The sequence below is a fragment of the Miniopterus natalensis genome, chromosome 9 (genome assembly GCF_054644295.1).
Source record: "Miniopterus natalensis isolate mMinNat1 chromosome 9, mMinNat1.hap1, whole genome shotgun sequence".
Taxonomy (NCBI): Eukaryota; Metazoa; Chordata; class Mammalia; order Chiroptera; family Miniopteridae; genus Miniopterus; species Miniopterus natalensis.
In genome coordinates, this window is record NC_142089.1 from 54,738,557 (window position 1) to 54,756,908 (window position 18,352).

Consider the following 18,352-nt stretch of genomic DNA (forward strand, 5'->3'; position numbering starts at 1 on the left):
AAGATAAGCAGGGTAGTTAGCACTATCTCCATTTGGAAGGTAAGGAAACTATTGCTCAGAAAGATGGAGTGACTCACCTCCACTATGCTGGGCTCTCTTTTTTTCCAGGCTGGAAAGGTGGAGAGAGCGCTTGGCCATTTGTCAAGAGATCTGGCTTCTTGTTCTAGCTTCTCTACCAGCTATGTCAGTAACAGTAGCAAACTCTCTTTACCGGTTTTGTTAGTCTCCACCCCCTCATTTTGGGGGAGAAGCCAAAGGGCCTCAAAGGTCCCTTCTAGTGTGACCGTCTCTTGGATTTGGGGGCACAAAGAAAAAAGATTGTTTCTTTGGGGAGTTGAGGGAAAGACTGCTGGTTATCTTCCAATATCTAGTTTCCCTTTCTTTTCTTTTTAAATGGACTTTTCATTTGAAAACAATCTTAGATTTATAGAATTTTGCAAAGATTATACAGGAAGTACCCATATTTCCCATGTCCAGTTTCTTCTATTATTAACACCTTATTTTAGTACAGTGCATTTGTCACTACCAAAAAGCCAATGCTAGTGCATTATTATGAACTAAAGTCTATACCTTATTCAGATGTCCTCAATTTTCCCTGAATGCCCCTATTTTCATTCCAGGGTCCCACACTACATTTAGTCTTCCTGCCTCCTTAGGCTCCTCTCTTGGATGTAAGAGTTTCTCAGACTTTCTTTGTTTTTGATGACCTTGACAGTTTTTAGGAGTACTGGTCAGGTATTTTGTAGAATGTACCTCAATTGGTATTTGTCTGATGTTTTTCTGGTGAGTAGATTGAGGGAATGTGTTTTGGGGAAGACCACAGAGGTAAAGTGCCATTCTTATCACATTATACCAAGGGTACATACTATCAACATGATTTATCACTATTGGAGTTGACCTTGATTACCTGGCTTCAGGTGGTATTTGTCAGGTTTCTCCATTGCAAAGTTACTCTTTTTTTCTTCTCTTTTTCTATGCTGTGCTCTTGGGAAGAAAGTCACTGTGTGACACCCATACTAAAGGGATAAGGAATTATGCTCTACCTCCTTGAGAGCAGAGTATCCGAGTAAATTATTTGGAATTCTTCTGCATGGAAGATTTGTCTATTCTCCCCTATTTATTTTCTCAATCATTTATTTATATCAGTATGGACTCATGGATATTTGTTTTATACTTTGCGTGATAACTCCATACTGCTTCACTTATTTATTATTTATTTATGTATTCATTAATTTATTTTTGCTCCTTTCTTTCATAGTAATAAACCCCTAGTTTTTAGCTGATATGGCTCTCATGAATAAGACTACACTTCCCAAAGTCCATTGCAGCTAGGTGTGAACAAATGACTAAATTCTAGCCAATGAGATGAGCAGGAGTGATATGTGCCACTTCTTCTATGAATTGCTGACACGTGGCATTAAGGCTAGACCTGGGGTAGCCACCTTAGACGAGAAAGTGACCTTGGGAATGGAGACCTCACATGGTGGTGCGATAAGAGCCTTAGTCCCTGAAGCTATGAAGCTCCACAGAAATCCTAGGCTGACATGCCAGCCTGTATGTTACCTAAGATAGAAAAGCATTTCTATCTTGCTTAAGTGTCACAGTTTTGGGTTTCTTGCTACTCCCAGAAGAACCTAAGCTTAATGAACACAGTGTGAACGAGCACATGTATTCTTGCAAGAGTGTATATATGTATCAGGGATGGCTCTGGGGATGAAATAGATTTTTTTAAATACCAAAATCTTCTAGTTTTCTAGAGAAGGAGGACTTTGTTATATTATCATTGTTTTAGTAAGGACACAGCCAGGGGTAGTTGCTTACTAGCTCTTTGGTTCTCTGACTTCCTTTGTTTTGGGAAACTCAGTAAGACTGGTTCTTGAGTCACAAATATAAGGCAAATTCCACTTACTATCCTTGGAGTAAACTGTGAGGGCATCTGAAATCTCTGCAAATGATGCAGAGTGTTCCATTTAGTCATTTAAATTGGGTGAGGGTTTTTTTTTTCAGTGTTTTTGAAAAAGGAGGAGAAAAGATTTTCTGAAGATTTGGTGGAAGAAATGTGCTGATGTTCCCTAACATGGGGATACAATGGAAAGACTAAGACTTTGAGAAATTCAAGGGGATTTTTTTTTTTTTTTTTTGGTCTTGTCTGCATGGAGTTTTCTTCTAGCTATATGCTGGGGGAGCTGAGGGAACAGGCAGGGCCCACGCCTGGATGAAATGGGTGAGGAATTTGGGTGGGCTATAAGGGGCCATGTGGAATACACGGCTTGGGAACTGGGGAAGAAGTTATGTGAGAGTAACACTGAGAATGGGGCAGGGGATTTAGGGAGGAAAAATGATGCTGCCGTGACTTCACCTAAAGTTTAGAGGGTACTTATGAGCTTGTACAATACAAACCCAAGAAGTGATGACGGCAACCATCAGCGACAAATAAAATGCTACCCTTATAAAGCGTGGGTCCATGTGGGTCAGTCTTAGAGCAGTGTCACAGAGGCACACAACCCATCTAAGAAAAGCAGTTTCTGAATGGGTCCTATCTTTTCCTTCCAGTCTGAGACTAGGCAGGGCCACCTTGAGGTGCCTGGGCACAGGCTGGACCTTAAGCCGCCCTCTTGCTCCTGTAAGAATTATAGCTAAGGGTGTTATGAAGAGTCAGTAAGCAGTGAGGAGCCTGAAGAAGAGAGAAAACAAGTATAGGGCTCTTGTTGGGTGCAGGAGACACTGGCTCTTCAGGATTCCTAGGGCTGCAAATGATCTGTGACTCCAAAGGGTAAGCTGAGAAAAGCAGAGGCCCTAGGGCCAGAGCCAAGACCAACACTGCAAGACAGCATGTCACAAGTGGCCTGTCGATATGGAGATATGGACCCCTTTCTAAAGCACAGGTCCATTCAGAAGGCAGAACCTTGGCAGAGAAATCGTGGTGTTAAAATGGACTGTTTGCTCACCATAAGGAATATTTCAGGGGTAGGTGATTCTCCCTAGCAGGAAGCTTTTCCAAGTTGTGGTCTATTTTCACAGGAGATGTAAACCCCAAAGAAGATGGACTTGGAAGAATTTACTCTCTCTCACACACACACACGCACACACTCAACACTATGTGAGTCACCCGCATTATAATCTGGCGGCCTGTAGCTGAGGTAACCTCTCCTTACAGCAGTCCCATTGGAAGAGGCTTTTTGAGTCCTACCTCACAGAAAGGGCAGAAGCAATACAAGTTGACTCGAATTTTGTTAATAGCATTTTTATATGCAATAACCTCTTAAATGATATCCTATAAAAATGTAAATTATTTTCTCTGCTGTTCCTTATGAGCAATATTATATAACAACAATAAAAGCATCTTAAAAATGATCTAATTTCACATTTTACTCCAAACTGTGGCCAAGGATAAAGGTCCGAGTGACTGTGGTGTCTGGAAATGTAGATTTTCAATTTGCAAGCATTGATGGGCTCTGAAGGGCGGCTTTACTAGGTCCAGCTCAGAGAGGGAGGCTGTAGAAATTGGAATTATGGATGGTTTTTCTCTTTTTGAAGATCTGAATTTTAAAAGATGTTATTTAAAGGTTCTTGCACATATAGTTTTGTTCAACAATTTCTATAAACTGGTTTAGTTCATCAATATAGGTCATTTATATTAAAATGATGTCATTTCACTGGTTTCACACCAGTCCCTGGGAGGTCTGAAGACCGAGGAATTTCATACTCACACATGGGGACGGAAACAGCTAAGAGCAAGATGGGAATGGAAACAAAGAAACAAACATTCCAGGAAAGGACTTGGGGGTGATGGAGATGGTGTGGCAGGATCTGCAAGAGAGAGCATGGGCTCGCTTCCCAGAACACGGCGCTGCTCCCTGGGTAGTCATCCAGGAACTCCACGTTCAGAGGCCGCAGGTGACATCGGCACCTCAACTGTGCTTTGCAGCTTTTGTCAAGCCCTGTTGTGTTTTGAGGATCTGGCTGTCATCCTTCTGCTTACACATCAGAGAGAGCTCAGCTTAGACTGACTCTTAAGAGAACGGAAAGATTAGCTAGCAATCTCTCCCCATTGTTTTTCCTGAAGTGTCTGTGTGAAACTTTTGATTTTTAGAGTTAAGCTCAAACTTTGCCTTTCCTATAGGGTTATACTTTGTGTAACCAAATGAAAGTACCAGTAAGCACAGAGTTTTATTCCATTAAAAAAAATTTTTTTTTTGGACAACCTAAGGAATGCCTCTGACAATTGGGGTCTAAATTAAATGTTTAACTAGAGGACCAGCAGATGGCGCCATTTGTCACTTATTGACGCCTGCGTACAAAAGCGTGTGGCCGGTCTGGCTTCTTGCCTCTTTAATTTGGGTAATATTACAAGTGAAGTGTTTTTGACTGTTTGTTATGCATGAGCCAAACTTCTATGAATGTGTAACATTTTCTCCTGTATTTCCCTTTTTTATAACATCATTGAAATGCCTTATTAATAATTTAAAAATGTTCTGGATTTTAATCACTTTTCTCATCACTAAAATATCTGATGAAGAGATGTTGTTTTTTTCCCCCTGCTGACGGTGAGCTAGAGGAACCCATCTGCGAGGAAGGAAGAAGAGACTCTTGCTCTTGAGTCAAGCTCACGACCCCCCTCACAAATCACCTCATCTTTTTAGTTTAATTGAATAGTATTTATTTAATTAATAAAAATATCTGTCTAGTGCAGGTTTTAGAAATTCGAGGCTCAAAGAGGCTGCCATTAATAAAACAAGTTTTTTATATCCAAGTTTAATTATGGTGGTGTTTGTTTGATAGCTTGTTACTGTAAATAAAAGAGATAAAGGCAGCCCTTCACTGGAGTAGCTGGAGAGCTGTGAAATATGTACCTAATTAAAACTATTGGTGTAAGAGGCTAATAAAGTACATGTGCCTACTAGATGTCTTATTCTAATGAATCTCGGCTAATTTGCTTTGACTGATGAATTTCGGTGTTAGTGGTAGGGGCTGAATAATTATGAAATTTATCACAAGATACAAGGACTCATTAAGGATTACTCAGGTTGAGTTAGGGAAATGTTTTCTTTGTCAAGAACACAGGCCTTGACCAACATAATTACCGCAATGCCGAAGAGTCACCAGATTCCAATCCCAACCCAAGCGAGCGTTCAAGGCCAGGAGGGGCTGATGTTTAAGGGTGGGGGTGCGGTGGGAGGTGGGGGTGACAAGAGGTCCTCAACTCTGGAAGAAACACCTGTGTGGCACTGAGGCTTGAATTTTCAATAGAAGCCTTTGGTGCACACAGACCTCCTCCTGGATGGTTCTAATGACAAAGGCTCCTTCTCAACCTTTTATTGAAAACATTTTTCTGCCCTTCATGGTGAAAAATGGACGAGGCTGGTATTTACTTAGCAAGGACACTGCTGCAGGAAGCCCATTCAGCCTCAGGTTCTTATTTACTGTTTTTAAGTTTTAGCTTTCTGCATCTCCCAGCTTATTAATGAATCTGATTTCATGAACTCTTGGGTGGTAGACCCCCACAACGGAGGCAGTGTTTGGAGCCTCTCTGGCCAGTCTCACATAACCCCTTGCAGAATGCCCAAGAGGTAACAAATATCTGTTTACCTTGGAATGGAAGTTCTGACTATTACAATGTGTGCTGCTGGCAGAGCAGAGGAGAGCTGTCTTCCCAGCGACGAACAGGATGTCCTGCCCCTCACCACCCAGCGACCGGAGCAGAGGCGAGGACACACCTGGACACCTTCCAGAGGAAAACTGGACACAGAGGCCGCAGTGCAGTTGCCCACCTGTGGGCAGGCAGGACCCTGACTCAAAGGCCACTGCTGGCTGAGCCGGCTTCACCTCTTCTGGGAACCAGGAGTAAGGGGGGAGAGGGGAGAGGAGAGACAGCAATGCTCCAGCGAGTGACACTTAAGGACACCCCAGCTGGAAGCCTTGTCAAACAAATAGTGACCTATTTATCCCCCCTATCACCAGAGATGGCTGTTCCCAGGGCTGGAATCGAGAGGGACTAGGCAAGGTCTCATGGGGACCTCGTGCCCCTGACTCCAAGGCAGTTACGGTGTGAGAGTTTCTCTTCCTGTTCACATACAAACAAAGAGCTTCAAACTCCAGGACATCAGCTCAGATACATCAATATGTATAAAATGCATGCGCACACATAAACGTGTGCTTCCAAATGTGCTTTAAAACCAAAACAAGTAAAAATCCAACTCGTAGGTGTTTTATGACCAAACCTTTCAAATCAATTAACTCCTTGCTTTGTTTTTCTTTCCAAAAATAACTTAGACACAAACTTTTCCAATTTACTTTCCTTTGAAGAGAAATGCCAGGCACTACATTAAGTGAAATTTCAACCTTCGTGCCAAAGAGCAAAACTTATTAGATAACTTGTTGAATTTTAAAATTGTGTTCTAACTCAGGAAGGCATCACTTTTTCAGAAAAGAAAATATCTCTGTGATTCAGGACAAGGCCAAGAGTGATGCAGGTTTTAGCATTTCCTCTTCTCCATCCCCTTTCCTTCTGAGACTTTTGCCTAAATAAAGTGATAATAATTAATATTAAGTGCCTACTGTGTGCCAGGCACCATGCTTTGCAGTCTTATGCAGTCCTCAAAACAACTCTAAGAGGAGCAACTATGATTATTTTCATTTTACAAAAGAAACTTTTGCATACTGGCTCGGAAAGCTGAGAGGACTCCCTCCAGGTCTCACCCAGCCATGGATCAGCCTCCATCCCACATCTGCCTGCTCGCCTGACCACAGGCACGGCTGTCTTCCACTGAAATATGCTCCGTGTTACCTTGAGAATCTTCTAGAACTTCATCACAGTTTTTCCTCTCTTACCACTAGAGCAGAAAGGATCCATAGCTCTAACACAAATTAATGCCATTTCTTCAAGTTCAAATGAAGGCAAGCAGAGTTAGTATCTGTTTTGAAGGCTTTGCCCAAGTGACTATTGATGGGAAAACAGGAGGCTGGACACCAGACTGAAAACTGGAGCTGGGTGTCCACGTTGGCGGGGCCACCATTCAGAGTTTGTTTTCCTTTTGCCTCTGATCCATGACCTGTAAAACGACTAGTTGAACAGTTCACATGTCAAGGTTGGAGGCCCTCTATTGAGAGGCTTGAAATAAATTCCCTAATAGATCTTCATGCCTTCTGAAACCTTGCCTCTTCCCAAGCCACGATATATAAATAGGGTATCCCAAAAAATGTATACACACGCTTTGAGTAATTAGTAAAGCAGTGTTTATTTAAATATATTTCATTTTCAAAATCGAGCTATCAGCTGTTACAGCGTGTATACATTTTTTGGGAGACCCTGTATGCTTTTCCCTTTTGGTTCCCTGAGTTAGTTGTTTCAGACAAAAATTTGTGTGTTATAAGCCTCACTGTGCACCATTTCTTAAGTTTTTAATTACAAAATGTAGTTTTGACCTATTAAATCATGTGTGAGGTAAATTTACCATAATAAAGCCTTATTAATCCCCTACAATTAAGAATTTATGGTTCTTTTGCTGAACTGTTTATTGAATTTCCCATGAGGACACTTGCACAACCGATGGGGAAGAAACTCCTTAGCCTATAACCAGCAGGCCAAAGCGGTAGACGTGAGTCCATGATTCAGGAAATAACGTCGTCTGTGGAGCCCCCCTTTCTGTTCTGGCAAACAGTGTCTCCTTAGGGCCTGATCCTAATCCTGTGAGACACGTAGGCACTGTTGTCCCTGTTTTACAGATGATCAAACTGAGGCACAGAAATGTCATGTAAATAGAACAAGGTCACGCAGCCACAGGTGGCAGAGCCAGGCTTCGAACCAGGCCATCTGGCTCCAAAATGCATGCTCTAAGCCAGGGTCTACGCTGCCTCTTTCAATAACAACAACAACAATAATAAGCATGTATAGCATTTACTATGCCCCCAGTAGTGTCCTCTGATAATATATATGGTAGTTCATTTATTCTCACAAAAACTCTATGAGCTTCCCCTTTTATAGACAAGGAAACTGAGGCATAGAAAGGTTAAGCTACTTACTTGAGGTTTCACAGCTGGTAAGTGGTAGAACAAAGACATAAGCCCACGCAGTGGTTCAGAGAGTCCCTGCTTTTCTCCTCAGGTGACTTTGTCTCACCCCCTCCAGGCCTCCCACCTCCCTGTCCCAGTATAAGTTCCACCGTGGGAACCTCAGCCACAGCACGCTGGCTCCCCTTCCCCTCTCCAGACCCGCCACACACTTCCCAATCTCTGTGCTCCTTCTACTGCTGTTCTCTTGGCCTGAAGCAGACACCCTTGGGTTTGGATCTTGCTTGTGCTGTTCCTCAGCTGAGCTGCTCACACTCTCTGAGGCTCAGCTTCCTCTTGTGTGGGGGGGTTCACTCCCCCTTCACAGAGCTGTGATAATTTTCTGGGGTGATACATGTCAGAGACTGGGTATGTATTAAATGTTCCAAGAACAACAAGGCTTTTACATTTCTTATTCTCAAAGCCTAGTTCAAGTCCCTTCCATCTGCACGTTCCTTCTGTGGTCAGTATGATCAGCTGGAACTCTGGGCCCCCACAGCCTTCTGGGTACATACCTCTATTTGGCACTAATTACTGCTCACTTTGTGTCATGGTTATTTCTGTGTATCTGTCCCTCCCACCAGACGTTGAGGTTCTTAGGGCCAGGGAGTATGTCTTATTCATCTCTATGCCTCCAGATGCAAGACCAGGACCTTGTGCATACAAATTCTTAAACATTTTTTAGTGAATTGAATTGAAAAACAATGGGGCAGAACTGTGGGCTCCATTAACTGCATGCTACGTGCTCCAGGTGGACCTCTCAGGAAGGCTGAGGGTCACCCGCACTGTGGTGATTTAGAAGCAAAGCCACTCTGCCTCTGGCTTCATCTGTTCCCAATCTCTTCCCTCCATTGCCCACACCACCAACAGCTTTCCCGACTGAAGGCTCCCTTCCTGGCTGCAATGTGCCCTGAAGTCCCCCATTTGGGCCACATCAGTCCTGTGAGTGGTTGGAGTAGCAACTCTTTTATTGACTGGGATGGTGGCAGATGTACCAGACTTACTTCTTTCCCAATACTCGTTCAAATGACCTTCCCTGGGGCCTAGACATTCTGACCTACAATTTTCAATTAAAAGCATTGTCTTCCAAAATGTTCTAAATAGATGGAGGCATGGTATCTCCGGTCCGAGGCTGTGCACCACACGACATGACTTGTTCGGCAGCTTCATAGCAGAAAGCAAGGCCCAGATAGATTGAGACCTGGAAGTAGCATTTTATGACTGAAGTATAGGTATGGGTGGTGTGTGGGGAGAGGATTGTGTCAGCAAAGAGGCCAGGACATGGACAATAGGGATAACCCTGAGGGTCCTAGGTGAGGCATAAGGCAATGGAAGACAGAGAAGATGGGTGGTGGGGAGGGGTGTCCCCGGGAGCTCTGCTTCCTGATTGTGCCTGGAGAAACTCAAAGAAGGCCCATACTGAACTTTCTGGCTGGTGATTGAAGACTGTCCTACAAAAGAAGAAACTTAACCCCCACGTTGTTTTTGTAAAGGGCAGAGGGGGGAGGGAGGCAGAATAGTAGTTCCCCCCTTATCCATGGGGGATATTTTCCAAGACCCCCCCAGTGGAGGCCTGAAACCATGGATAGTACTAAACATTATATCTATGTTTTTTCCTATACATATGTACCTATGATAACGTTTAATTTATAAATTAGGCACAGTAAGAGATTAACAACAACTAATAACAAAATAGAACAATTATAACAATATACTGTAATAAAAGTCATGTGAATGTGGTCTCTCTAGAGATCTTGCTATACTGTGCTCACCCTTCTTCTTGTGACGATGTGACTGACACAGTGCCTGTGGTGAGATGAAGCGAGGCGGGTGACGTAAGTACCGTGACGTAGCCTCAGGCTACTATAACAGGGTTACTTGAACAGAAACACCGAGATACCAGGACAGTCGATCTGATAACCAAGACGGCTACTGAGTGACTAACAGGCGGGGAGCGTACACTGCAGGAGACGCTGGACAAAGGGATGATTCACGTCCCCGGCGGGGCAGCGTGAGGTTTCACCATGCTGCTCGGAACAGCGCACAATTTAAAACTCCGGAATTGCTTATTTCTGGAATTTTCCATTTAATGATTTTGGACCACAGTTGAATATGGGTAACTGAAATAGCAGAAAGCGAAAGCTTGGATAAGGGGAGACTGCTACTGTATACTCCAGTGCTAAAAGCGCTGACTTTGGGGCCACATGGACCCAGATTTCACTTCTGGCTCCGCTCAGGGTTAACTTGGTGACCCTGCACAGTTAGTAAACTCCTCTGGAGCTCACACTCTTTGTCTATAAAATGGAGACCTAAATAATAATGCCCATGAAGTTCCCAGGAAGACTAAAGCTCTTGGATGGTAAGCACTCAACAAAAGACAGCCAGTCTTATTAAGGGAGGCAGCCCCAGCTACTCCCAACATCCATGCCTGGGGTCCCCGGTGGAAAGTCCCAGGCCAGTCAGAGGGGCAGTGGTGAGGAGCAGTCAGCCTATGACTGGCCTGCAGAACTCGCCAGTGTTAGTCCCAGAAGGATCCGATCCAAAGTGTTATCTGATTCAGTCCTGCCTTTACAGAGGAGGAAACAGATCCTAAAGAGATCATTTGGCTCGGTCTAGCCATGTAGCTCTGGCCATATAGCTGAGGAAGTACCAGGGTTGGGCTTCCAACTGGCACCCTTGTGGCTTGTGGCCAGAGTCCTACATGCCAGAGGCACAGGGAGCAACAGGCTTTGTGAAGAAGGGTTGGGCCAGCCCACGGCACTCAGCATGCTCAGAACGAAGGCTGACAATTCCATGCTCCACAGAGGGAGGAGGCCCTCGGATCATAGATTATTTCCAGGTTGGCTCCCTTGGGTGAGGACAATCCCTAAGTACTTAGTGAATTTAGCCCATTTTTTTTTTTTTTTTGACCCTCATCTCCTTATGTTGGTGTTTTCCTTGTTTTCTTCCCAGGCTGGGCTTAGCTCCTGCCTCCCTTCCCCCATACTCCTCTGTCTTCCCCGGTTCCCGCCCGGAATAGGCAGTGATTGAAATGATTGATTCAGTCCATTTGTCCTGCCGTGATGCATCGCGGCTGGATCACGGATTCCAGGGCAGAGCCTCTGCACAGTCCGCTGCTTTCCTCTGTGAGGCGCCAAGGGCAATTGGAACTGCAGAACCTCCTGGGGAGTCATCAATGAAGACCTAGGACTGGGCTGGTAATGAACTCAGCTTCTCAAGCCGGCTGCTGTTCCTGAATCCAGGGAGATGGTGAAACAGTGAGCTTCTTTGAAGGCCGGGCTGGTCCATTGCAAATGAGGCCAACTGGGCTCTCAAGCTCCAAACCCAAAGTTCCTCCAAACCTGTATTGTGAACGAATATGAGGAATCTCTCAAGAAATGCTTTCACCTATAGTATAGAATAATTTGGAACCCCAGGAATGAAGGCATTGATTGCTGTTTCTTAAGTGATAGTAAAAGCATCATCTTGGGGGTAGTTTTGACTGGACTTATTGTAAATGCCTTCCTATTTCACTAGATCTCCTAAGTTTTCCAGCTGCCCTCATTTATTTTCCAGGGACTCTGTGTAGCTGAAGTAATGTGCATGAATATTGCGTAACATTCTGTGGACGGATACAATATTGTAGAAATAATTTAATTGACGACCTGTAATGAAAAGAGTGCTGGGTAAGTCGCTTGGGTTGCAATTTCTCTATATATTTTTACATTGCCAGGGATAGCACTGTTGACATGAATAGGCCAGTATTGATTTCATTTAAAATTTTCCACATCTGAATGATGTGAGCAGTGATCTGTGGGAAGATACTGCAGAGTTGTTGGCGCATCCCCCGCTAACAAAATACCATTTTAAAAGGATTTTTCTATTAGCATTCACAAAGAAAGGAGAGAATGAAATGGATTATGAGAATGTTAAAATTTTCACTGACCAAAGAAATATGAAGTCACCGTCTTCATTCTACTCTTAATTAATTGAGTTATTGGAGCTTATATAATTCTCTGTTAAATATCTGAAAGAAAGAAGGCAGAGACCTTGAGGTGTTGTATAGAATACTTTGTTTTCTAAAGGTAGTGACTTCAATGACCCCAGGAGAGAGTCCTCGACGGCACACGGACTCCCCTAGAAATGGATTTCAAATGCGGCAGCGACTCCTTAATGCCGCCCTCTTAATGAGTTCCAATTCAGTGGTTATAACTTACCATCATTTAACAACAGGAGCACAAATTAGATTTTCAAACTTCCAGAGATGCAGTTTCTCATGGTGCCTGAGCCTACCAGCTGGAGAACAAAAGGTTGGAGGGAGACAAACGTTGGGCAGGGGACCCAGCGGCATTTTTCAATAGCAGCTCTGTGGTAGGTAAACGGGGGGCACTGGTTGGGTTCCATTTCTGGGGAGAAAGGGGTTGAGGTGCTCTGTCTGCTCATCTTGGAGAGAGGTTTCTAGTGAGAATGTGGACAATGCTGTAAGGTGGCAACTCTTGCCTTCATCTCTCTGTTGGTTTGAAAGGTAACAAGGACAGGCTGAGGGACAGAAGTCCCCCTCAGGCAGCTTCGGCCTTCCTGCCTTTTCAATGACAGCCTCACCTCTGCTCTGTGCAACAAAGAGATCTGAAGGGGAAACACAGGGAGAGAGCTTGCAGAGCCACTGGCCATAGGTCTGGTAGATGAGCCCTGTGAGTGCAGTGTCACCCTGGCCGAGGATTCTTCTAGAAAACCTGCCCCAACTGGGCCTCTTTGGGTTGCAGGACTCCCTTGGCTGCCCATTCAGGTGGAGGGGGGCCGGTCAACCCTGGGAAAGGGGGCCTGTGATGGAGGCAGCGGCCCAGTGCACACGGGGAAATGGAGGAAGAGCCCGCCGGGTGATGATTTGAAGCCAATAAACTAATACTCCTGGCTTCAGCCCTGGCAGGGATACAGGGGGGAGGGGCAGAGTAGAAACCAGGCTGGAGAGGAAGGCACAACGTGGGCTCTGGTCCTCACCCCAAAGACAATGGGAAGGCAAGAAATGTTTTAAATCAACAGAGACACATTGTTCTCAAATACACCCAGATGTGTCCACTAAAAGCAGTGCCAATACTTTTATTGACATTTTTAGTACTTAATCTAGATTGTAAAACTATATATCATTTCCGTGGAACTTAATAAAGCTATTTTCATTTTGAGTAGGAAAAAAAATTCTGTAAACTTTAAAAAACACACACACAGAATTGGCTTCTCATCGCTGACAAAGCCTTTCAAAGAGCCTGGCCAGGCATGTGGCGAGGCCGAGCATTCCTCTTCTAGGACTCCGCTCTGTCCTAGTATTGACTGTCCTCCCATCTGAGTCCCACGGTGGGTGACAAAAGCAAAAACTCCACCACAAATGCCTCCTTAGGAAGCCTTCCACCAAAGTCAACAAAAACTCACATTTTGGAATGAAGCCACTCCACAGAACCAGGGCTTGCCACAGGTGTCTCCTACATCAACCTGTGAGCCGGCCTGCTGTTCCTATCGTCAGAGACAAAGTTTGGGGCTGCTCACCACCTCTGGACAGCCCCGGGAGAGTGCCAGGAGGCTCTTGTTTAAAGCTGAGGTGAGCGGGATGGTGATGCATGACCTTACATTCAGGGACCCAGGAATTCTGCCTGGTTGGACACTCGGCCTCACTCTCAGGAGAGAGCGAGAAAGAAAAGGAAATGAAACAGGAACTTATACTTTATTATAAGCTAGCACCGTGGCCTTTAACCCTAGTACAGAGGATCTGGAATGCTGAGCTGGACCACACGAGAGCCTGCCCCTCCCCTCTGTCTGGGTCCAAAGAGCCTCAGGCTGCAGCTGGGTCGCAGGTTTGCTCTTTCCTTCCTCAGTTCCCAGGCTGCTGTTTGGGCGCTCAGTGTCAGGGTGCTACAGAAGTTGATCCACTACACAGTGGCAATAATGAGGGAACCAGAGAAGCAAAGCAAGTTTGTCCCCAGTGCACAGCAGGGAGTTGGCTCACCTTGTCCTGGGTATTATCCCTGGGCCTGGCAGCCCCACGGGAAGCAGAGGGAGCAGTTAAGGAGAGGGAGGAGAGGAAGAGGGAGAGCGAGAGTTGCCACACATGAACGCCACACCTTGCCACACAGCTGGAGAACGCAAGATCTCACCTGAATGCCTGAATTTTTTTAACCCCTTGAAACCAGAAGAATAAGACCAGTATCCTATAGCTGACTATTCGACTTCGTACTCCTGTCCTGAGACAATCCACAATTGCCATCCCCTTAGTCCAATTTCCATATTTTGGGTGGTTCATGGACACAGGTATTAAAGTGCTTCATTTCTTAAGAACATTATTCCATTTAAAATCTCTTTCAGTTCTTCTAATTAATTCAGCAGACTGTCTCTATTGGTAGTATGTGTCTTTAACATCTTTTAAATAATTTAGTTAGTCACTCTTTTAATAGGGGGCAGGCCTCATCTTTAGAGCTTTCAACTGACCACGGTATAGAGTAAAAATTTAATAACATGCTTTCATTTTTTTATTTATAAATTCCTTTTGTTTAAGGTGACACAAGTTGTTTCTTATGTTAATAATAATAATAATAGCCAAGAGTTATATAATACTTCCCTGGGCCCAGGAACTCTTTTAAGTGTTTAATGTATATTAACCCATTTAATCATAGCACCAACCTTATAAGATAGAGCTATTATTATCCTCATTTTACAGATGCAGAAACTGAGGCAGAGGAAGTGTAAATAGCTAGCCAAAGTTCACCCAGTTAGTAAGTGGTGAAGCTAGGATTCTCTTCTAGACATTCTGGCTCAAGAGGCTGTGGGGTGGGTTGGGGGTTAATCACATGCCATCCTGACCCCGCCCCTCAAGGGCCACCCATGAAACGTCCTGAGTACCTCACTTGTGTTACTTCACTTAGGCAGGAGGATGAACTGTAGGCCCAGATCACAGCTCTGATGAAATCCAGCTTGGACACATTCCAGCCATAAGACCACACCAGTCAAATTATTCTCTATCTGAGCATCTGTTTCTTCGTCTTTAACATGGAGGCTAATAGCAACATCTACCTTTCTGGGCTGCTGGACAGGTGAGTGCCACTTTGACAAATGACAGGATGTTAGAGAGATCTTCTAAACAGAAGAAATGGCGTGATACCTGCAGATAGAGGACCCGGTTCACACAGGGCCTCCTTCATTTACTGTTGTGAGACACTGGCTAGGGGTGGGCGTCCCACTGGTTGTCTCACTTGTCCTCTCTGTGAAACAGGAATAAAATTGTACTGATCTTAAAGAGATTTATTCTACATGTTGTTCGAGAACTTCAGGTTAGTGAGCTGTCTCCTTGAATTAATTCTTTTCAGAGGTGAAACTGAACGGTGTTGAAGTCACTAATTTTGAAAATCTCCACATTTGAAAAATATTTTTTGTATTCTAAATGTAATTCATGTTTTATTATAGAAAAGTACTAAATATAGTTAATGAAATGAAGACTCTCATTAACACTGGTCTATATTCTTTCTTTCACACAGACATATACACTGTATTTTAAAAAACAAAACTGAGATCATATCAAAGATACTGTTCTGAAACTTCCTTTTCCGCTGAAATCAACCCTATTTTTTCTTATCTTGGTCTGTGTCTCTTCTGAGAGGCAAACTTGCATGTTTCTGATTGGGAGACATGGGGGTTTAAAATGGCAGCATCTAGCTTGCCTAGTTCTGAAGATTATAAATGAAGGGTCTTATGATAGCTGTCAAGAGCCATTAGTGTAACAAGATATCACTCCAAAGTCAGGGGAAAAAATCCTTTTGTCTATATGGAGTTTGATCCCTTTGTATAGTTGGGGCCTCATCAAAGAAGAGGTTTGAGACAGTCTTGCTTGTTTTCCGTGTGAAACTCAGAAAATTGCTTGATTTAAAATGCAACTCCTCTCCTATTTTCCATCTGTCATTTCTGAAATATATTTTTTAAAGTGTTAAAACTAATGGAGTAACACTCTGCGATGTAGTAATAATGTTTTAGGCAGACAAAAATGCATCCTGGTAGAGAAACAAAGACACAGCTGCAGTTGATGACGAAGGAAAAGAGGAATAGATGTTGCTTCTGGTCTCAATCAATCGGATCTTCTCTAATTCAAAAAGTTAGGTAGCTTTGAATTTTGCAATTGTCCTAATGGGGAACCGGAGGAGACCCGATGTTATTCTAAGCATGTTCTGTTATGACAACAACAGGGACCTTTAAAGATTTATTATGTCTTTTATTCGGGAAGTTTTTCACATAGTTGAAGTCTTGCCTGGTGGCCAAGCCCTAGTGTTCTGTAGCTCTGTGGAAACACGGGCTCACCTCCTGCTCCTGGTTCCTCACTCCCCCCGGCTTTAATTAACACCGTACAATAAAATCCCGACTCTCCAGCCCAACCACCATCGGCTGCAATCTTGTCAGCTCACATAAGCCAAACAGAAACACACACTTTTTCTTGCTGTTCAGTCGCCTGCATCTGCTATTTAATTTCCAGAGGAACCTCATCTGGCTGTTCTGTGCGCCCCTTGCCTCCCTTCTGTTTATTTATTTGCTTTTCATATGTTTTTCCAAAGAAAACCATAGGTAACGAGCTCTGAGAACCGAGTACTGAGGATTCTAATGGCAGATGCGTCAGCGAGTGACAACCCAACTCCTCTGTCCCAATTATGACATAGGAGGGACAAAGAATTCAAGGCGCTATCCTGGCACAACAGAGAGAGACTTCACCTTTGTTTAGCCGGAGCAACAGCTGAGAACGAGGCACACGTAGCAGGTTTCATGGCTTCCAAGCGTCAGGGTGGAATGGGAACTCTGTGTTTTTCTTGAAGTGTGCAAATGATTGTGCATCGCGGCCGGCCGTGTGTGGCAGCCTCTGTTTAAGGCCAAGGCAACAGGCATCCTTACCTGCAGGAGCCTCTCCTCGTGGACCACATCTGTACTCACCTGTCCTTTTGCTTAATGACCTTAGAACATCCTTGTACTGGTGAAAGACAGACTAATCATCCCTGTCCCCGTCACCATCACTCAAATCCTCAGACCCAAGTCCTGCTCACAGAGGCCTTAATGTCACCCACAGAGCCAGCAGCATCCTCTGACAAGAAAGCAAAAAGCTTACGTGCCCTTTCGGCTATTGATATTATAATAGTATATTGCTCCTTAATATCCTGCAAACATTTTTGTGTACTTTAGTACTAGGTTTGGGTTTTTTTTCTTCTTCCTTTTTTTTTTTGTATTACTAAATACAAATTATATGTACTTGACAAAGTAATGGAAAGAAACTGTACTCTCTAGCTAGCAGAAGTAAGATGGTCGTTGAAAACCTTTAACTTCAACAAATTCTCTGACTTTCATGTGAATGGAATTTCGACTCTAATGCAGCATTAATGGGGTTTTGCACTGAATAGCCTTTTGGGGGTTGATTTGCCTTTTAGAAAAGCTGGTGTTTGACTGCATGCTCAAACACGACATGTATTCTTATGAGCGATGTGAGATTCAAATAAACACAACGAGTGTGTTCATTTTGATGACCTCCCCATCACACATTCAAATAAACACAAATGTTCTCAAATGTATAAAAGCAGCTGTGTTTATGTCAACGTGCAAAGCACCAGATATATACATTCAGATTCGCTCGTCTTTCTGGAACCATGTACCTCCGCTCATCGTTAAAAATTTAGTGGAAAATCATGCATGGGGCATGTGTAATGTGCAATTTTCAACCATACACACATCTCTAAACAAATTTTCTTCAAGCATGTTACTGACATTTGTTCTAATTGACGATGAAGCCTGGAGAAACTTTGAAGTTTTGGAAAACAAAACAAAGCAAAATGCAAGTTGCTACCAGAGGGCACTAGTGGGTCTAAACTACTCTGGCAGGGCGGTAAGTCACCTTCCCTGATATTCAGAACAACCTTCTTTGCCCTTCCTTTCTGTTCCTTCCCCCTCTTTTCTCTTCTCTTCTCTCCTTTCTTCTCCTCTCCTCACCTCCTTTCCTTCCTTCCGCAGGTTCAGCAAAGCCACCCAAAGTCCTCTCCTCCTCCCACCTTCTTCCCTCCCTTTCTTCCTTCCTTCCTTCCAAGCAAAACCATGCAAAATGCCAACTCAAGAGTTAGGCTTTTTTCCTTGTTTGCTTTAAATTTCATAAATGTGAGACATGACAAATCTTTTCTTCAGAACCTCAGCTGGAACCGCTCAGGCATTAATGCCGGGTTAAGCTGTACTTTCTGTGGAAGAAGCAACTCTGGCTTTGTGTGTCAGACTAAAACAACACTTCCATCTCGTGTTTTTTCAAATATAGGAACAGTTTGCTGGT